Genomic DNA, 15,641 nt, shown 5'->3' with positions numbered 1-15,641 from the left:
CCTTGTCACACACACAATTACAAAAAAAAAATTACTCTCATTATTTTCTTTCACTCCAGAAAAAGGAGTAAAAATTTAGAGTACTCCTTAATAGAGTGAAAGAAAACGACATTAAACAACAATTCGCTGAACAATTCAATGAGTAGGGTTGATATTGGATTTATCAAATTCAACTTTAAAGATTCTATCTCTATGTATTGTGTTAAAATCACTAAAATTCAACTATAGATCTAGTCCAAACTGTATTTGCACATGCCTATATATGTACATATGTGCCCTTAGCTATGAAAGAGGACTAAGTCACTCCTAAAAATGGCATCAAATCTAGCCTCTAGTGATTTCATAAAAGAAATATAATTAAATCGTTACAAGAAAATTATCATGTAAGTTTTTCTTCAAACAATGCAAAAAGAGACTTAGTCCACTTTCATAATGATGAGCACATGTAATTATCATTATTAGGACAGCTCATCATGGGCAACCCATCATAAGAAAAGTCATCAAAAGGTTCAATTGAAACAAATTAACTAACCCATTCGCTATAGGTATGTTCAAATAATAATACTGAAATGTAAAAAAATTTACCGTCAAGTTTTTTTTTAATAGAATGGTAAAGGTTTTTTTTGTTTTGAAAAAATTTAGCTTGAGTCTTTATTTTTGTTAAACTTTTGAAAATTTTTGTATTATACGCAAGAAGATTGTTTTTGAATCGGTATTTTCCTCAAAATTGTTTTTTTTTTTTTTTGCTTTGAGGTAAAAACAGTTTCAAAGGATGTCTTAGTGGCTTTACAAAATTTCTTATAGAATTGTTTAAAAAAATTAATTTTAATTTCATTGTTCTCTTATAATTCTTTTGTCATTAAAAATCTATAACACTCTATAAGCATTCCAAGCGTGTAAACCAGTTGTGCAGTATTTATTTCCTAACTTATCACAGTTATTTCTCTGTGTTAAAAAAAATCTAGAACAATAGACTACGCATATAAACTTTTCCAAAAAAAAAAAGTACCTACTTTTGATAACCAAAAAAAATAACACTTGTACAATTATTTGCCAATTCAAAGTAAATATTAAAAGTTTGATTTTTAATTTTGTTGACTACACGTGTTTATTTGCCAATATTAAAGTTAAACTCATAGAAATTTGTGTTTAAAAATAAAACATTTGACAATCATAAATGAAATAAATTTTAATTGTGAATAAGTTCTTTTCGTAGATAACGTATGAAATTCGTTTGTTATAATTTTTGAGCGAGTTGGTTGTAGTTACTACTGAATGTTACGCAACATTTTAAAATTGCTAAAATGGGCGAAAAAACCCGAATAGTATTTGTTGATAGTTTTTCTTAAGAGCAGATTTTGTCAAAAACTGTTAATGTGATTTTGAGTTTTTTTTTTTTAGAAAAAATGTATTTAATGGTTAACTTTTTATGATTAACTTTTTTTTTTAAATATACCTTATAGTACTTTCTATAGAACTTTAAAAATTTCTTTCTTTTTTTTTTTTTTTTCTTTTTATTTTAAATTTGTTTTATTTTATTTTTTTCAAACAGAGTGTTAGATTTAGTAGTACAGGTAAAATAGTACAAAAAATCAAGAAATAAAAAAAAGGGTGTTTTTTCGCGGACAAGAAAGAGGGGGTGAAGGTCAAAAATATACTGAAAAAAATTGTTTGTCGAATATCATCATATGACACATGTTTTCAAGGTATTTTTTGATGCTGAATCTAATGACATAAAATTAAAGTCAATACGATTGCTCTAAGAGAAGTTATAGCCGATTGAAAACAAGAGTGCTTGTTTTTTTGACTTCAACAGGTAAAATATAACCGAAACCCATGGGAAAAACGTGCTACACTAATGAAATTCGGGATGAAGGTTTTAGATAAAGCAGGGACAAAGGATTCACATAGTTCTTAAAATTATTTTTGGTGAAAGGGTGTTTTTTTGATGGGTTAAGTTGTGTGTGAGGAAGGTATAATAACAGCTGACTTAAATTGTATTAATTTTTAAAACTTGGTGTAAATGTTTTGGTTGGTATAAGAATTAAGAATTTATAAAGTGTACAAAATTATTTTGAGTGAAAGGGTGTTTTTTTTTTTAAGAAATGATGAAATTCGGAATTAATACCACAAAAACTAGGAAAATATTGTTACACCAATGAAATTTGGTAAAAATGTTTCATTTACAACAGAAACCAAGAACCTGAACAGTCTATACAAATATTTTAGGTTAAAGGGTGTTGTTTTGGGAAATATTGAAAAATCCGCGATAAGTCGATAAAATCAATGGTATAAATGTTACCCTTACGAAATTCATTAAATATGTTCTCTTTCCAATTTGAATTACGAATAATGTAAGTCTATAAATTTTTTTTATGTGAAAGGGTGTTTTTTTTAGAAGTAAAGAAACAAAATCGAAACATTTTTTATTTAAAAATAATTTTTTTTTTTGTTTGGAACAGTGTTTATTAATATACCATAAAGATATACAATTCAAATAGCCAACTAATACGTAAGTGCTTTGAATCATTAGAAGATGTTCGTGCGACCTAGTAAGTCATTTTATTTTGTAATAAGATTACAATTATTATTATTATTTTTTTCGTTTTCTGAGTTACGCATACGCCACAGAGACCCTCTAAGCTAACTCTAATTTAGTGAAAGAAGTATAGTTTTGTTGTGGTTTTTAAATGTCGAAAATCTATTTTTTTTTATTTCAAAGTCAAAAATGCTTTTGGATTCGTTATACAGCATCTTAAAGACGCTCATATACATATATGCTCCCCAAACTGATTAAAAATGTGACGTTCCTCTGTGGATACATTTTTCGCTACTATTCATTTAAGGTTTTTGATTTATTTAAAAGCTTTTCCCATTCAATCCAAAATAAAAAAAAATGTAAACCATTTAATAATCGAGATATAAAATAAAAAAACAAATTCAACCATCGTCGTGTCGTAGGCCTCAGTCATGCTTTCATTTTAGACCAAATTGTGCGGATAGGGATCGAATCTCGTATACAACCAAAACATCTGATACATAATTTATGCTGAATTTAAAGGCAAAAAATCTTCATGTGCCGATTGTGTGACACACCACAGTCTGCATGTTCCGTACCAGGAAAAAAAATAAATACAAAAATAAAGTATCCTGTCCACGTGCACTAGCAGAAGCAACTACACTGTGTGTGCTGTTTTCATTTTGGGAGATTGAATCAAATCAAATCCCACCAGGATAAAAACCAATGTGACCATAATGTAGTTCGTGTTCTCGTGCATAGTCCAGAACTATGTTGTGTATGTGTACCTACACTATGGGATTACTCTCTGATTCCGTAGTGATGAAGATGACACAAAATTTCACGTTGATTTGAGTTTGAATGTAACGGAAAGGGAAATGACAGAACCGAACACTGAAATAGTTTATTTGTTGGTGGCGGGCGCCACAAATCCGCGCCAACCCAAATAAAAGTTTTCTCTGTTAACTAAAACCAAACGAATGAATGAACAGTAGGGTAGTTCTTAGTAAAATTTAACCAAATCACAAGTTTGAATCAGTTTTAGTGAAATTCAATGTACTTGTTTCCAGGAAAACATTCGAAACATTTTCCTATTAACCAAACAGTTTAAAAAACACCTTAGGATATATCGAAACCATCATTGAACTTTTTAATCAATTCTGCCAAAAAAAGATCTAAGACCTTCCTGAAGGTTCGCAGCTTATAGGAAAAAATCCGGACGGATACTTGGAAATAGAATTCAGCTACATAAAGTAGCTCAGCCGCAACCCTTATCATACCAATACATTTAAAGAGAAGGAAATTATACCTTCACTACCTACTTTGAAAAAGTCAAAAGTTATTTTATCCCCTTTGGAAAAAACACTCCTCAGTCCTCACGTCATATAGAACAACTTACAAAAAAGGAATTAATTGAAAAAGCTGATAGGTGTAAATTAATGAAATGTAAATGGCTATTATGGTCCAACTTTTCTTAGCTCACAAAACTGTTATCGAAATGGAACCATGTCCATTAACGTACAAAAGACCCTGTGCGAGTAATATAGATTACCTTAGGAAGGATAATATGGACCATGTAAAAGGAGGAGTGGATTAAACCGGACATCATGAAAAAATATTAAGATATTGAAGAAAAATTTCCGTTGCTATTTAAAACCTGTAATAATTTGAAATAAACCGAAAATTGCCCTTTTATTCGTTTATTTCTAAAAACCAAGTGGTTTATATTATACCCAATTTTGTTCTTGTGATTTGAGTAAATTGACTGTTTTATTTGTGCTATTTTTTTTTATCAAGTGAATTTATGTCTTCAATTTTATGGTAACATATATACAAATTAACTAGTCTTTTGTTACAAATATGAACCAATGCTAAAATGTTAATTAATTTGTGGTCCGTATTTAACCGCTTACTTTACTTCACGTAAAAATAAAATTTTAAAATTTTTATTTTTGGTCGGTTTTTTTTTAAGATGATTTTTAAAATAAGATGAAGTTCACATTAAATTTAACTGAGTTTAAGAGGATATCACCTTATTTTAAGGTGGTGAAATTTAATGTTCGCATCATCTTATTTTGAGGTGACACTTTTTTCTTCGTGTAAGAAAAACATGCTTTTCGAAGTCTCTACTTCGTCTAACTTTCATAAACTTATCGAAATCTTACCGAAGTTCGCCATAAGAATTCTTGAAAGACTGCTAAAAGTTTTAAAAGAAACTTTTAACGATGTTATAACTTTTAAAAGATAATTGTGCCCTTAATTATGAAAGTTGACTAAGTCACTCCTAAAAATGCCATCAAATCTAGCCTAAAAATAATTATAATTTAAGGGGTAAAGTTTATTTGAAGGCGAAATTTTAGTAAATAAACTTCTTTATTGCTCCTCTAGTGATTTCATAAAAGAAATATAATTAAATCGTTATAAAAAAAATTATTATGTAAGTTTTTCTTTAAACAATGCAAAAAGTGACTTAGTCCACTATCATAATCATGGGCACAATTGTTTCCTATTAGGTAAGCTTTATAGAAGCTTTATGAAGTCTACGAGAAAAAAACGATGCAAAAGCATAAGTTATAGTTAAGGCTTGATATGCAGATAATGTTCGCACATTCTAAAAAAAAGTGTGTCTATCTACGTAATGGTATTATTCCAGGAACCTTTAAAGGATACGCAATGTCGCAATCGAATGCAATCAATGCTTTCTTGGAACGACCAACAGTTCAAACGTCACCAAGCCAGTGATGCCAATTCATTTCAATATTGCTCTTAGGCCGCTTTGAAATTTACTTTTGCAATTTTATTTTAAAATTGTGCAAAAATAAAGCACTATTTAATAAAACAAAATTGTATTTGCTTATAAGCTGCATGGTAGTTAAAGCCCCTCTTGAAAACAATTAATCAATACAATTCTGTGCCCATTATTTTCTATCAAATTCCCCAATGTCTACCAAAACACAGCCACAGCTATGTATACAATACCAAAAAAAATCCTCTTCCTCTGGCAGCCCACAAAAACATGAAGTACCCAAGCAGTGGTTTGCAAATAAAGTCTAAGCCTCTGTCTATTTAAATATCATTAAATTGTATTTTTTTTTGTCTTCTTATAAATAAAACAAACAAAGTGATAGGATACGTGCTTCATATTTTTTTTTGACGTTTCAAATCGTGTTAAACGTGTAGTTGTCTGGATCTTATGCTCAAAGTAGAAAATTAAATATTTATAGAATTATCTTTGACGTCTATCCAGAGTTTGTACCAACAATTATATGTCTAAGTATGGTGTCGATATTCAAATTAAACATGAAGATTTTCCATATAGCCTCGGTGCCAGGTAAACTCATGGAGGAGATGCGCTTTCTTGTTTGTTCAACACCATCTAAAAATGACACTCTACCATATATAGTTCTTGGTAAAACGGTGTCACTAATTTGAGTGACAACCGATTAATATTCAAATGCGTTTGACTTTGCTTCAATTTCTTATTAAGATTTATGTTCGCTACCTGCAAAAAGTGACAATGACTAGGACGATCGACGACGACGAAGAGCCTTTGCAGGATACACATACACATGATGATGGTGAGGGCTTCAGACACTGTGTCTCGTTTAGATTAAATTAAAACTTTTTTTCTCAGTGCTGGATTTTGAATACTGTGAATTCTGTTAGGCCCTTAAGAATTGGTTTATTTTTAAAGCAGGAAACAAAATGATTAAGTATTACACTTTTCTTCCGAAGTAAGGAGCTTTACAGTAGTTCTTGAGAATAGTGATCAAGCAATTGGTTCTCTATGAAAAAACGGTGTTTTAAAAAATAAAAAATTCAGATAATGAGAAACGAAATGTGAACGAAATTTCGCTTTATGCCAGTTTATAACAGTTTTTGTTTCGATAAAGTAAGCAAACAGAACTAAAACAGACAATTGGCCTCAATTTTTGTTGTCAATTGGCTGTTTTAGTTCTGTTTGCTTACTTACAATTGTCAATTGTCTGTTTAAGTTCTGTTTGCTTACTTTATCGAACCAAAAACTATTAGAATCTGTTATAAAGCAGGATTTCATTCCTAATTTAAGATGATTTCTAAGAAGTTTCGTGAAACTCACCGAACTTCCATATAACTTCGATAGCGGTGACAGTCGTTATTTACTATTCCCACCTACAGATGTCGCCCTAAGTCATTATTTAGTTTGACATATCGATGAATTCATCACTGTTTCTTAACAAAAATCCTCTTCATTTTGTGTGTCAATGAAAGACGATAGAACTTCAAATAGATATTCGCAGAATTGCTGTTGCTATACAAGCATTATAGAACCTAACCTATAGAGAGAGTGAAAAAGAACTTGCTTTGGTGTGTTCCGGTGTGGCTCCGGCTCCGCTGATGATATCATGTCGATGACATTGGAAAGTAATGTATTCAGATGGTTGGCGACAATATTCAAAGGATTCCAATCAAGATTAGATGCTGCTGCTTCTGCTGCACTCTCTGTTAATATATATGCCATCAGCACCAGGGAATGCGAATTAAATGAAGAAAAAGCTTTTTCCGCACCACGTTGTAGATTGACATTTCTCAGCAAGACGTGCAGGTTTAACTGCGTTTTTTTTCGAACAAAACTAGAAAAAGGTATGTACCATGGTACTCCCAATGACAACGACGACGATGAACGACGAACGATGATGTGTAAAAATGGCATGTAATGGAGTTGGGGGTGGTCTATTATATGTAGTGTGTTGAAGAAAATATTCAAATACTTTGTTCAATAAACTAAATGAATAATAATTATTTCTATCTAATTAACGAACGAAAGGAATTCAAGGATATACGAATTTTTGTTTGTTTGTTGATGGTTGATGTGAAAACAAAAATAAATGAAAAGAAATCGATTGTTGGTATAGTTCTTTTCATGGAAAAATATTATTCAGGACTTTGGTCATAAAATTTTAGTGGACCATAAATTGACTAACCGGAAGACGTTTCGTCTCCATGTTTATGTTTTTGGATAGTTTATATATTATATTATGTTTCCTTTGAAGTAACTTTTGGTTCAATTAAATTATAAGTCAAATGGATATTTGAAAAACGAATAATATTTTGGTAACTACTCTGCATTTAGGTGAAATACCTGAAATTGAAATTTACGGCGCCAGTAAATTTTTGTACAGAAACTTATTTGGGAAAAAGTGATATTAAAAAAAAAAAATGTTTTTAATAACAAATCAAACAAATGAAACTGAAAAAAACTCTGTCGAAACAAAAAAAAAAAAAAAAAAAAAAAAAAAGAGCCAAAAGGTTATTGAAAATGGCGAGTAATTGTTGTGAAAAAAGAATTAAGGATTGGAAGAATTTATAAACAATAGAGAAATTCCAATATCGCTCGTGCAATATTTGTACTCATTCGAAGTTTAATGACAAACAAAAACAAAAAAAGAGTGTGTGTACACATGTACACGCGACTGAAGTTATACTTCTCATTGAGTATATGTAAGTGAATTTCATTTGATATTTTTAATTTCTATTATGAAGTAATTAATCCACACTTTTTTTACATTTTTATCAAGTGAACAATAAATTAATTCTTTCATCCTCCTTGCGTCCATGTAGTTTTCAATTTATTCTGTGAAATTTACTCATGTTGTGCGGTTCAGAACGTACGGTTTAACGAAAGTAAATGAATTGCGCATAAAATGTGCGATATGGTAATTTTATGAGAATTGTGTGTGCTTCAGCACTAGTAGTAGCAATATGGAACTTGCAGGGTTGCTACAAAGCTCAAAAGTTAGCTGAGCTCAGCTCACAGCTCAGCTCAAATTTTGAGCTAGCTCACTTTTGAGCTATGTACCATAGCTCAGCTCATTTGAGCTGAGCTGAAAGTGAGGGATTGGGGACAAAATCCCGAAAACCGAAATCCCGAAAACCCAAAATCCCGAAAACCCCAAACCCCGAAAACCCAAAATCCCGAAAACCCAAAATCCCGAAAACCCAAAATCCCGAAAACCCAGAATCCCGAAAACCCAAAATCCCGAAAACCCAAAATCCCGAAAACCCAGAATCCCGAAAACCCAGAATCCCGAAAACCCAAAATCCCGAATGGGATCCCTAAATCCCGAAAAATTATATAAAATGAAAAATTTGCGCAAATTTTTCATTTTATATAATTTTTCGGGATTTCGGTTTCCAAAACAATACTAAGTGTGAAATTAAGGTGTTATTACGTAAAAAACAATATAAGTTTATGATTCCGTTAATATCTCTTTTTTACATGATTTCAAGTTCTTAGGTATTGTGATTTCAGCAGTGTTTTGTAATGATTGAGTTAAGTTGGAAAATCGTTGAACTAAAATCAAAAGAATTATGAGTTTTAATATTTAACTTATAATAATTGTTTTTAATTGGTTTTAATTTTATGTTTAAGTTAAAATTTCAGTGAAACACAGTTTTGAAGAGTTTTTTATTTTTTCTGTTTTTTTTTTCGGGATTTTGGCCTTTCTGGATTTTGGGTTTTCGGGATCTTGGGTTTTCGGGATTTTGGGTTTTCGGGATTTGGGGTTTTCGGGATTTAGGGTTTTCTGGATTTTGGTCTTTCTGGATTTTGGATTTCGGGATTCTGTCCGTCTCCCGAAAGTGAGCTAAGCTGATGGTTGAGCTGAGCTGTTGGGTGAGCTGAGCTGTCGGTGAGCTGAGCTGTTGGGTGAGCTAAGGTAAAGTGAGCTGAGCTGAGCTGTGATGGGTGAGGGGTTACATTGATTTTTATTTGGAAAGTATAATGAAATATGAAGATATTTTAAACTTTTATAAAACACCATAGCTTAAGATGTTTGGTTCTAGTTATTAATGGAATGATTTTAACACATGGATATTTTTATAAATAAAACAGATAATTTTTCGTGATCTTTTTTCTTGGTTTTTTTAATAGTAAATTTATTTCTATTTTTTTAGTAAAATATTTCTTTTTTTATCATAAAAAAAAAATCAGGTTGTAGGAAACCTATCATTTATCAACTTTATTTTTGTGTGTGTCTTAGATGTGAATAGTTCCTAGAACTAGAACATCGCTGGTCATTGTTAGTGTTCTATGTGTGCTGTGTATGTATATTAAATAGTTTGAGAAGCTGTGGTTAGGTATATTTTAGCTTTGTGGAACCTAAGCAAAAAAATATACATCAATACAAAAAATGTTGCATACATGTAGGAGCAATGAATAAGCTCGACTTGGTGTTATATGAAATCTTTCCAAAATATGTAAGGATATTCTACACCTCTCCAAAACTGCTAAGGGTTGTTTTTTTTTTAGAGTTGTTTTGTATTAGGTAGTTTAAAAAAAAAAAAAAAAAACAATTATGAAAGAAAAAAAAAAATGAAAAAATATAAAAAAATGACAAAAAGAAAAAAAAGACATTGGTGCACGCACCGGTACTCGAACCAGGGGGTCTGAGATGTGTTCAGCATCTCTATCCACTGGACTACGAGGCACCTAGAATCAACTTGGTCGTAAAAGAAGCTTATAGCAGTTCTTGGTATGTTAGGTTGAACAAAAATAGGTAGAAAAAAAAGGTAAAAACAAAAAAACAAAAATTAATGTTCAAGGACAAATTTTCTTATAAAATTTTCGAAATTCGAAATTTTACAAAAAAAAAATTCACATATACAGTGAAATATAATATCAAAAAAAATCTTAAAATCGGTGAATTTTGACCAAAAATGATAAGAAATATTACACATATTTTTGAAAAATTCAGAAATGAATTTTAAGATATTATTTGTATTTTTGTGGTCAAAAACCATTGATTAAATGACTAAACGGAAACCCAGATATTTCGTCCATGATTGTTTTGAGAGTGTATGTGTGAGGGAACCTGTGAGTCTACTCAAGGGTATAAATAGTTCAAGAAAATCATAATCTTTCCTTTTTTTGGTGATTTTTTCCGTACATTACACGTTATACGTTATATCCGAGTCAAAGATACAAGAAGTTTTTTTTACAAGTGTTTTTTTTTCAATTTCAAGTTTTTTAAAAAAAGTTTAATTTAAAGTTTTTTTTTTCAAGTTTTTTTTTTACAAATAATTGTTATCTTAAAAAAAAAACAATACCTACTTTTGTGCGCAAAACCCAATTATTTTAAAAGGTGAGATTTTTTTAATTGAGTTGGCTTTACATTTTACCCTAATACTTGCCCTCGTGATTTTTTTCTACCAGGTGCTCCAGGTGGAGAAAATTCTAATTGTTTTAATTAACACCTACATACCTACATTAATTTGGTGTTTTATTAAACATTACTGCTTAAAATTAAAGGTGAGACATTTTTCGTTTACTCGCTCTACGTACCTAGATACGAACATGTAAATTAATGTAATTTTTCAATCAGGTGCTCCAGAGTAAAAATCGATCGAATTCGATTCGAAACTAAAAACCCGACCATCCAATCAGACTTTTTAAAGTCTAAAAGTGCTCTTTTTGCTAAGCCGCACAATATCGCCCAAATTCAGAAAAAAAAAACTATTTGACTCGCAGCCTGAGCAAACAAAAAAAAAAATCACCCCCAAAATCTCCATCTTGGAACCTTTTTATTTAAATGTGTAAAAAAAGTACATATTTTTATTTTTTTTTGATCCTGTTTAAAAATCCTGCAAGGACTAAATAAAATTAACAGCAAAAAAAAAAATACAACACACACTCTCAACTCAACAATCAAAATCATCCAAACTTTCATCCTCGGAAAACATCCAGGAAAACATCTAAAATTGCACTTATAACCTAAATAAGCAATATCCAGGAAAAACATATAAAATCATCTTCTACCTGCGCCTTCATCTCATCACGTTTCAAAAAAAAAAATCATCACAAAACCTATAAAAGCTAAGTACCTAAAAATCTTTCTTTCAAGTAAAAAGATAAAAAAAAAAAAAGTTTTATAAATCTTAAATTATTGCATATCTACTATTTGACCTTGTACATTCAATTCGTTCAAATTTCTTTTTTCTATTTTACCCTATTTTAGTCTAGCTTTAAAATAAATAAGCAAAATCATAACAAAACAACAACAAAAACTCAATCCTGCGATGGTGTGCACATTATCAGGAGGAAATGACCAAATGTGAATTATAAACAACGAAGAACAAAAATACAATTCACCACTGTAACACATAAAAATATGCAAAATTGCAAAACAATTTGTGGGGTAAGTGAGAATATTAATTTATTGATTGAAAATTTGAACGAACGAATATAATTTAATTTAATTTAAATAATTTTTAATTGTTGCAAATTTAAACATAAAAGATAAAGATATTTGAAAAGTGAAAACAAGAAAGATACGAAAGATAAGAATAATAAGATTAAAGAGAAAGATAGAAAAAAATATATATAGAGAAAAAGAAAGAAAAAAAGTACACTGAAACTTTCTAATTGATAATTTTTTTTGTTGACATTGCTAAGGAAGGTGTCATTGTGATTTTTTTTATTAACTTTTTTTTGTGATGATTAATGAATTAATATTGAATTCATATTAATTTGAAATTTAACTATAATTATTTTATAATCAAATTATATTTTTTTATAAAAAAATTTGAACATTTATACATTTTTCTTTATTATCATTTTGGCTATAAGTGATTTGTCGAAACATTTCGTATTAGGTTCTATTGATATTTTTTTTTAAATTTTAATAAAATTTGTTGTACACTTCAATTAAGAAAAAAACATCTTTTATCTTTACTGAGGTTACTTACATATGGATGGGTTAATTTTATTCTGCATCGAATTTAGTCATTTTTTTTTTTGTTGTGAATTTGATAAGATGACTTTTGCTATAAATTTTTTATTTTGGCTTTTTGAAGTTGAAACCATGATTATGGTTTAGGTTTTTTTTTTCAGGTGGATGTGGCTCTCACAAGAGTGAGCTATAAGGTGATAACGGCAAAATGAGAACTTAGTTTATTTTTTTTGTTTTATTTTGTTCTTTTGGGGTTGCTACAAATATTGAGGCCGTGGTAACTAGGTTGGTCACATGGACCTGCTCATAGAGTAGGAATGTGTGACACTATAGGGTGGGATAGTCCTCTGAGAGCAATACATCTGGCTCTCCTCACTTTCACAAGGAAACAAAATATTTTCAGGTTGTAAAAATAATAATGGACAAATCAGCTTCGCGATATTTTTCGTACAATTTTCAACGGCATGAAAACGTAACGGCCGTCCAGTTCCCTGGCTACAAGAATCCCCCCACCGACGAGCTAACCTTTGGCCATGCAAGCATGCCGCGCGGTTAGGGAACAGGACACCCATCCACTTTTGCTTCCATGTAGGTTTTAGAGTCCCTGTAAGCTCTGAACCCTACTGGTAGTGTAAGGAGTGGGTGGTTTTCGGGGTTGAAGTTTTCTTAAATTTTCATCTCCGACTCGACAACATCTCGAGAGTACGTTACAGGTGGCGCCCAACGTGGGGCCCGATTTTGTCTTGTTTTTGAAAAACTTAAAAAAAATTTATAATTTTTTTTTGATTTTTGAGTCGCGTTGGTTCAATGCAAGTTGTTAGTGCTAAATTATTTTACATTCAATTCTTATTTTTTTTCTTTTAATTTTTTTTTTTTTTCTCAATTTTAAATTTTTTTTATTTTTCTTAATGGCATCAGGAAAATAAATTCGAGAACTTGACCAGTAATTGGGTGAGATCCTCGATTAGTCTGCTGCAGGTATCGATTATTTCCTGGTTGATTTCATTTAATATTTTTTTTGCTTTTCTTAAATTGTAAATATAATTTTTTTTTGGTTTCTCAGTTTGAGTAAGGATAAGATGTCCAGTAGATGGGTGTGATCCTCGTCTAGTCTGTTGCTTCGGACCTTTTCTCTCTCTGTTCCTTAAATACTTATATTTCTCTTACCTTTCAAATTAGATTTATTTTTTTTTTCTTTCCTTTTTTGGTTTTATCTTTTGACCGATAGTGTGGCTGGGAGCCTACTAGTTCGCTGCAAAAGATAAACTTAATTCCTTTTCTCTTTCTAATATTTAACTTTTTTTAATTAGATTCAGTTTTCATTTTCTTTAACTTACATTTTTGTTTAATCTTTTGACCGATAGCGTGGCTAAGAGCCTACTAGTTCGCTGCAAAAGATTAACTTATTTATGTTTGTTTTTTATTCAAAATTTAAATTTTCATATAAGCACTACAATCTTCAAATTGTCCACGTCTTCTCATAATTAGAAATCGAAGATACTGTTTACTTGTGAGTGAGTATATAACAATCGTTTTCGTCGTTTAGCTCGGGTGTATTCTCAAAACGTAGAGTCACATCCACCTACATCATGAATATTGAGTACAAAATACATTATATATTTTGTTTTGTTTCAACTAAGATTTTTAGTTGAAAATATCATTTTAAAAATACATATTTCAAAATTTAATTTTTTTTACTTTACATTTTTCTTTGGTATTTAAAAAAAAAAAAAAAGATCCTTTTTTTTAAATATTTTGAAAAACTTTTTTTGACATTTTTTTGTTTTGATTTATTTTTTATAATTTTTCTATTGATTTCATTTGTGATTTTTGATTTAATTTTTTTTTGTTTCGGTAAAGTCGCTTTCCTTTTTTTTGATTGATTTTTTTTTATTTTCGAATCGTTTTGAAAATCGTAAAAAAAAGAACAATATTTTTCAACTATTTTTGATATTTTTTTTTTTAATTTATTTTGTTTTCTGAATTTATTTTTTTTTGATTTTTTTTGGCTTTCTAATTTTTATTTTTTTTTAAATTAATTTTTTTTTGTATCTATTATTAATATTCGATTTATTTTTTTTTAAACTTAATTATCTTCACTTAATTACAATTTTTTTTTAATTGTTTCAAAAAATATTGTGCTTTTTCGGTTTATATTTTTTTTCAATTGATTTTTTTTTAAATTTTTTTTTGATTTCGATTAAATTTTTTTTCTTATTTTGTTATTATTTTGATTTTTATTATTATCTTTTTATTTTTATTTTTTTTAATTTGATTAAAGCTTTGATTCGTTTTTTTTATTTGCATATTGGGTTTTAAATTTTCGAAAAATTAATTTTCAATTTTTTTTGCAAACCAACAAATTTTCTTAATTAACTTTTTTGAGCTTCGTTTAATTTTAAGTTTTTGTAATTCGGTTACAAGCTTTCAAAATTTGGGATCTTCTTTTTTTTGGGTTTTTCACTTTGAGCTGTTGATCTTTTTTTTTGACAATGTCGAGGCGTGGGCTTCCTCATAGGAAAGGCTCTTTTTATGGCCGTAATCGAAACCATAGCCAATATGGAAATTGGTCCAATAATTTTGGAAACAATACGGGGATAGGTTCAAATGTTTCAAATGCATCTGACGCAACGGGAGCATCCAATACTGGTGCTGCTGTAGGAACTGGAGCTATTCCAAAAGTTCCTCTAAACTCGCGAAATGAAAAAAGATCTGATCAAAATGAAAAACAAGCTGTACAGAATGAGCGTAATGAAACTGGAGGCTTAGAAGTTGATGAGGTAGAGTTCTCGGAATATATCCAAAGAATTGTTTCTGCGACGGTTGGGTTAAGTAGAGCTGAAGATATGAAGCGTATCCAACTCGAAATGGAGAGAAATACTGCTGCAATGAGGCAGGATTTGACAACCATCATTCGTCAAGAACTTGCAGCAGCAAGATCTCCTGCAGTTACAGAATCTCCAAATGAATTTGAATTACGTAAACGTAGTGAAGCTCCAGCTAAATCAGCCTCTATTAACCCTCCCGTTCAGCAAGAACAACAGCAACAAAGACAAACTTCTTCCGCTTCCGTTAGTGCACAACCAACACCAGTTTATAGTTCAGCAAATGAATTTTTAGCACAGCTGCAAAATCTAAGACTGAGTGACCCGTCCATCTTAGCTTCTGGGGCAATTCCACCACCCGCCCAAGCCAATGTTCCATCTTTTGATAGGTCCTATAGTATAGGTCCCAAATTCTTTAGCTGTCATAAATGGCGTGTGAATTTTGATGGTACTAATATGACCGTTGATGACTTCCTGTTCAGATTAGAAATAGCTAAGGATGGGTACAATGTAACTTGGCAGGATATTTATAAACATTTTAACCAGTTCGTTTCTGGCTTTGCAGAAACTTGGTATTGGCTTTACAGG

The 15,641-nt window shown here is 30.3% G+C and overlaps 1 protein-coding gene and 1 long non-coding RNA gene across 3 annotated transcripts in view; both read left to right on the top strand.

Annotated features, from left to right (window-relative positions):
- Positions 1-15,641, top strand: part of LOC129912063 (calmodulin-A-like) — a 235,590-nt gene that overhangs the window by 43,857 nt on the left and 176,092 nt on the right. The window lies entirely within an intron of this gene.
- On the top strand, positions 10,555-12,469 carry LOC129912065 (uncharacterized). The gene is made up of 3 exons (XR_008771736.1): positions 10,555-10,641; positions 10,713-10,808; positions 10,882-12,469. It is a non-coding gene; the product is annotated as an uncharacterized LOC129912065 (long non-coding RNA).

This window comes from Episyrphus balteatus, chromosome 2 (genome assembly GCF_945859705.1).
Source record: "Episyrphus balteatus chromosome 2, idEpiBalt1.1, whole genome shotgun sequence".
Taxonomy (NCBI): domain Eukaryota; kingdom Metazoa; phylum Arthropoda; class Insecta; order Diptera; family Syrphidae; genus Episyrphus; species Episyrphus balteatus.
This window is presented reverse-complemented; position numbering and strand designations above follow the sequence as displayed.